Genomic DNA, 6,000 nt, shown 5'->3' on the forward strand with positions numbered 1-6,000 from the left:
TGGGTTCTGGGGATTGAACTTAGTTATCAGGCTCAATCAACAGGAGCTATCTTGCCGCCCTTCCCACCCTGTTTTAAGATTTATTTTATTTTGCCTGGCAGTGGTGGCACACATCTTTAATCCCAGCACTCAGGAGACAGAGGCAGGTGGATTTCTGTGAGTTCGAGGCCAGCCTGGTCTACAGAGCAACTTTCAGGACAGCCAGAGCTGTTACACAGAGAAATCCTGTCTAGAAAAACCAAAAGCAAACAAACAAAAGAGATTATTGTTTTAAGTTATCTGTGTGTGCCTGTATGTGGGTATGTGCACATGAGTGCAGGTGCCTGTAGAGGCCAGAAGAGGGCATCAGTGTTATAAAAACAGTGGAAAGGTGACCTTGGCGGATTGGAGCCAAGGGGCCCAAAGGCATGCCACATGACAGAACTTACATGGAGAATTTATTGGGGTGGGTGGGAAGGGACACAGAGTGTGCCTCTAGAGATAAGGGCTGAGGAGAGGAGGAGTAAGTGAGGAAGAGAAGAAGAGATGGGAAAGGGGTAAGAGAGGGATGACACATCCTGTCAGGTCCCAAGGGGCAGGCTAGGCACGCCTGAATGCCAACAATCAGATCCCCTGGAACTGGAGTTACCGCAGGTGTAAGCCACCCAGTGTGGGTGCTGGGAACTGAACTTGGGTCTTCTGCAAGAGCAGTACGTAGTGAGCCATCTCTCCAGCTGTACTGGGTTCTTTCTAAGTTTTCCTTTAAACGTGAATTGTATGTTGAGCATATTCGTCCCTATTCACCCGGTCCTGCCCTTCATTCTCCCGCTCTTCCCCTTTGTTCCCTACACAGTTTTCTTCTATTTGCATGCCGTACATAAATAGGCGTTTTCATGTATCTATGTGAAATCCAGGAATCACAAGTGAGAGAAAACACCCAATATTTGTCTTTCGGAATCTGGTTTAATTCACTTATGATCATTTCTAGTTGCATGCATTTTCTTTTTTTTTTAAACCACTTTTTTTTTTTTTTTAAATGTACATTGGTGTTTTGCCATGGACATTAACTGGAGTTACAGACAGTTGTAAGCTGCCATGTGGGTGCTAGGAATTGAACCTGGGTCCTCTGGAAGAGCATTCAGTGCTCTTAACCACTAAGCCATCTCTCCAGCCCCGCATGCATTTTCTTACAAACAACATGACTTCCTCCTCCTCCTTCTTATTTTATTTATTGGTTTATTGATTGATTTTTGAGACAGGGTTTCTCTGTCCTGGAACTCCTTCTGTAGACCAGGCTGACCTCAGACTCAGAGATCCACCTGTCTCTGCCTCCCTAGTGCTAGGATTAAAGGTATGCACCACCACTGCCTGGATGACTTCATTCTTCTTTATAAAAAAAAGAAAAGAAACAGAAAAATATCCACTGTGTATGTGAACATTTTTCTTTATCCATTCATTCTGATTAGTTGTTGTTTTTGATCTTGTTAATTTGGCTCAAGCTAGGATCATCTGAGAAAAGAGAATCGCAGTTGAGAACATCTCTCCATAAGACTGGTCTGTGGGCAAGTCTATGGGGTATTATCTTAATTAATAATTGACATGGGAAGGCCCAGCATACTGTGGGTATTGCCACCCCTAGGCAGGTGGTCTGGAGTGCATAATAAGAAAGCAGGCTGGGCAAGCTATGAGAAGCAAACCAGTAAGCAGCATTCTTCCCTGGCTCCCACTTCCTGACTCCAGACTGGTCTTGAGTCTGCTCTGACTTTCTTTGATGATGGACTGTGATGTGAAACTGTAAACTGTGATAAACCTGACCTGAAGTAGCTTTGGTCCTGGTGTCTTCCCACAGCAATAGAAACAAAGCTAAGACAGCCTTCCCCTGTTGATGGACACCTCCATCGGTTCTGCCACTAACTTAGTGTGACTATTGCTGTAATAAACACTGACGAGCGAGCATCTCTGGTGTGTTGACCGGAAGTCCTTCTAGTTAACACCCAGGAGAGGGGCAGCTGACTATCAGTTTCTGCTATGTCACTGATCACTGTCTACAAGATATTTGGTGGGACTGGCTGATCCCTACCAGGACCTGGTGTTACAAAGAGCTAGTCAGAGCCTGGGTGGGCCAAGAGGGACAATTGGGACCACCTGTCAGAATTTGTGACAGTTTTGCAACTTTCTACCCTGTGAATCTCACTGGCCCAGAGAGGGAGGGAGCACCAGGCCACACTATTTAGAGGAAAGAGATAATAATATTATTGCTAGTTCAAGAACTCTGCCTTCCCCTAGAGCAGTGGTCCTCAACCTGTGGGTCTCAACGACTCTTTCCAGGGGTCACCTAAGACTATCAGAAAACACAGAGAATTACATTACGAATCATAACAGTAGCAAAATTACAGTGATGAAGTAGCAATGAAAATAATTTTATGGTTGGGAGTCACCCCAACATGGGGAACTGCATGAAAGGGTCGTAGCATTAGGAAGGCTGAGGACCACTGCCATAGAGCACGTTGTGACCGAAATCTCAGAGGAGCAGCAGATCAGCCAGGATCCTAATCACGGATCGGATTCTCATTTATTCTCAATGGCAGGGTTAGGAAGCCTATATTATCAGTTTCCCCGTTTTACAGAGGAGCACACAATGGTCAAGGCTCAGCAGGGCCCAGTGCAACCTGCCCGGCCAGCTCTGGAGCCGGCATTTGGACCACTAGGTAGAACACAGCGTCAGCTCTTGCTGTGGATTCTGTACTCGTCTGTGTTGTTACATCAGCAGCCCCAGCTGAGAGGCCAGGCTCGGTATTCTGGCTCCAGAGCCTGTACCTTTGTGTGGCTTGCTATATCTTACTGTCTTCTGAGTCACGAGGACCATTTCCTTGGAAGCCCGCAGCTCCTTTCTCCAGGACTCCCTCCATGTCCTCATGCTCAGACATGTGATTGTCAACCAAGGCATGAGGAATCTGGGAGTACAGCCAGCCTGTGACGCCAGCACTCAGGAAGAGGAGCAAGCAGATCTCAGATTGAAGGGCAGCCTGGGCTACATAGTGAGACTCTGTTTTTAAAAAGTAGTGGGGTGGGGAAAATCCCAAAACACGGTACTAACAAACTGATAATGACAGATGCATGGACATCTTTTTGCTATGCTAAAGTGTAAGGCCCAATACACTCCCAGACAAGTAGTTTTTACTGTCCCCAGAATTCCACCCTCCCGCAAAGAAAGCTTTAACATCGAACTCTAAAGTCAGGTTGAGGCCTGAGACTACTTGGGGTTTATATCATTTCACTTATTTATTTATTAAGACAGGATCTCATGTACCAAAGGCTGGCCTCAAACTCTCTTTAGGCTAGCCTTGAACTCCTGATTCTCCTGGCTGCACCTCTCAAGTGCTGGGGTTACAGGCGTGTAGCCCCACAATCAGATGGAAGGGGCTTGTGTTTTGAAACCATTTCAAGCTCCCTTCAGATTTGTTGCATCCTTGTCCTCAGGTGTGAGGCTTGGGGCATCTGCATTTTGTTTGTTTGTTTGGCTAGCTAGTTAGCTGTGTTTGGTTGTTTACTTTTTTGTTGTTGTTGTTGGAGACAGGGTCTATATATTCCAGACTGGCCTGTAACTCATAATCCTCCTGCTCTGCCTTCCAAGTGCTGGCATTATAGACATGTGTCATCACACATGGCTTCATCTAAGTTTCAAATTAGCCTCCCAGAGCCCCCCACCTGCTCATAGGTTCTTGTTCTTCTTCCTGTGGGCCAAATCTATGGCATATTCTCATGCCTCCTGCCCGCCTGCCACCCCTAATCCCTTCTAGTTTCTTCCAATCTATGGCATATTCTCATGCCTCCTGCCCGCCTGCCACCCCAAATCCCTTCTAGTTTCTTCCAATCTATGGCATATTTTAATGCCTCTTGCCTGCCTGCTACCCCAAATCCCTTCTAGTTTTTTCCAATCTATGGCATATTCTAATGCTTCCTGCCTGCCTGCTACCCCAAATCCCTTCTAGTTTCTCCTACCCTTGGTATTTCCTCTGTTCATCTTGTTCTCTCTACTCCAGGGCTGATTCTTCTACTGTTCTGAAATGTCTAACCCTGTCATCGTATTAATATTTTCACAACTCATTCTTCCCTCTGCCCCGCAAAGACCCTTAGCAGGCTAGATTTGTGGATCTCAGAGAAAACTCATTCAGCTGAAGAGGAGAAAGGGAGTTCATGAATGAAATATCCCTAAGCTGCAAAATCCCTTAGGTGCAAAGACAAACAAATAAACCAAACACCAAAACAAACACATTTTCAAAAGGTGAGCTAAGGAAGTCTGGGCTTTCAAATGTTTTGTTGGTTTGTTTTTCTTTCCTTCTGGGTCTCACTATGTAGCCTTGTCTGGCAAGGAACCTGCTTATTTAGACCAGCTTAGCCTTGAACTTCCAGCCCACCATCCTGCTCCTTCCTCCCAAGTGTAAGGATTACAAGTGTGTCCCCCATACCTGGATGTCGACTTTTTAATTGACTAAGTATATTAGGGTCTCTGCCAGCAACGGTCTGCACAGATAGGTGATGCTGGCTGGTGGCAGCAGTCATGGGAGCTTAGAGACTGGACAAGTACCTGGTTTCCCTTTAAAAATCTGCCTTAAAACTACTATCTACCGGTAATTCTAATTTGGAAGATCATTTTATGTATCCATGATTTGTTGGGCTTTTTTTTACTCTTTTGGGAGGCCCACTACCCAGCTCCCAAATAAATCACACATGGAGGCTTATTACTTTTAAATGCCCGGCCTTAGCTTGACTTGTTTCTTGCCAGCTTTCTTTAAATTATCCCAGCTACCTTTTGCCTCTGGGCTTTTATCTTTCTCTTCCGTAAATCTTACTCTCACTCTTACTCTGTGGCTGGTTGTGTAGCCGGGTGGCTCAGTGGCTGGCTCCTGCTGTTCTCCTCCTTCTCTTGCTCCTAGACCTCTCTTCTTCCAGATTTCTCCTTCTATTAATTCTCTCTGCCTACCAGCCCTGCCTATCCTTTCTCCTGCCTCACAATTGGCCATTCGGCTCTTTATTAGACCATCAGACATTTTAGACAGGCCCAGTAACACAGACTCACAGCAACATAAACAAAAGTAACACACCTTAAAATAATATTCCGCAACACACGATATCCCAAGAACTTTTGGAAACTCTAGTGTATGACATAAGGAGAAATGTGTGTACTTTTAGAAGCAAGAACATTAGAGATTTAACCCAGAAGCTGCTCACACTGATGTCCAAATCAGTGAGGCCCAACCTGCATTCCAAGGGCCCTAGGAACTCTTCCACAAAGCAAGTGCTGAAGACCTAGTATGTGTGGGATTCGAACTGAGTGCTGAAGATGTACATAGAGACCAATAAGTCCTTGCCCTGAAGGAGCAGATGGTCCTGGGAAGTTAAAGATGGCCAGAATCCTGAGCATTTGGTCTCTGGATTCACAGAGAACTGCTGCTGCCAGAGCCTTAAGAGAGAACTGGGATGGAGATGAAGTCCAGTGGTAGATCTTGCCTGGACTACACAGGGGCCTGGACTGGATGGGGGGGGGGTAGAATACCCCTAGGTCTAGAGGATCTCTATGTCCTACATCATCACCCTAGGACCAACTTTGAAAAAGGGGGTTTTGGAGGATAAGGATGCAGGTCAGCGGTAGAGCCTCAAGGAAATGAAATGAGCTTGCTTTTCATGTGTGTCCTCCAGTGCTATGCATGTTGTCTTAGTTAGGGTTTCTTTTGTTGCCCGTGAAACACTGTGACCAAAAAGCAAGTTGAGGAGGAAAGGGTTTATTCGGCTTATGTTTCCACAACACTGTTCATCATGGAAGAAAGTCAGGACAGGAACTCAAACAGAGCAGGATCCTGGAGATAGGAGCTGATGCAGAGACCATGGAGGAGTGCTGCTTACTGGCTTGCTCCCCATGGATAGCTCAGCTTGCTTTCTTATAGAACCCAAGACTACCAGCCCAGGGATAGCACCACCTACCATGGGCTGGGTCCTCCCCCATCAGTCACTAATTAAGAA

The sequence above is a fragment of the Peromyscus eremicus genome, chromosome 3 (genome assembly GCF_949786415.1).
Source record: "Peromyscus eremicus chromosome 3, PerEre_H2_v1, whole genome shotgun sequence".
In the NCBI taxonomy this organism is placed as follows: domain Eukaryota; kingdom Metazoa; phylum Chordata; class Mammalia; order Rodentia; family Cricetidae; genus Peromyscus; species Peromyscus eremicus.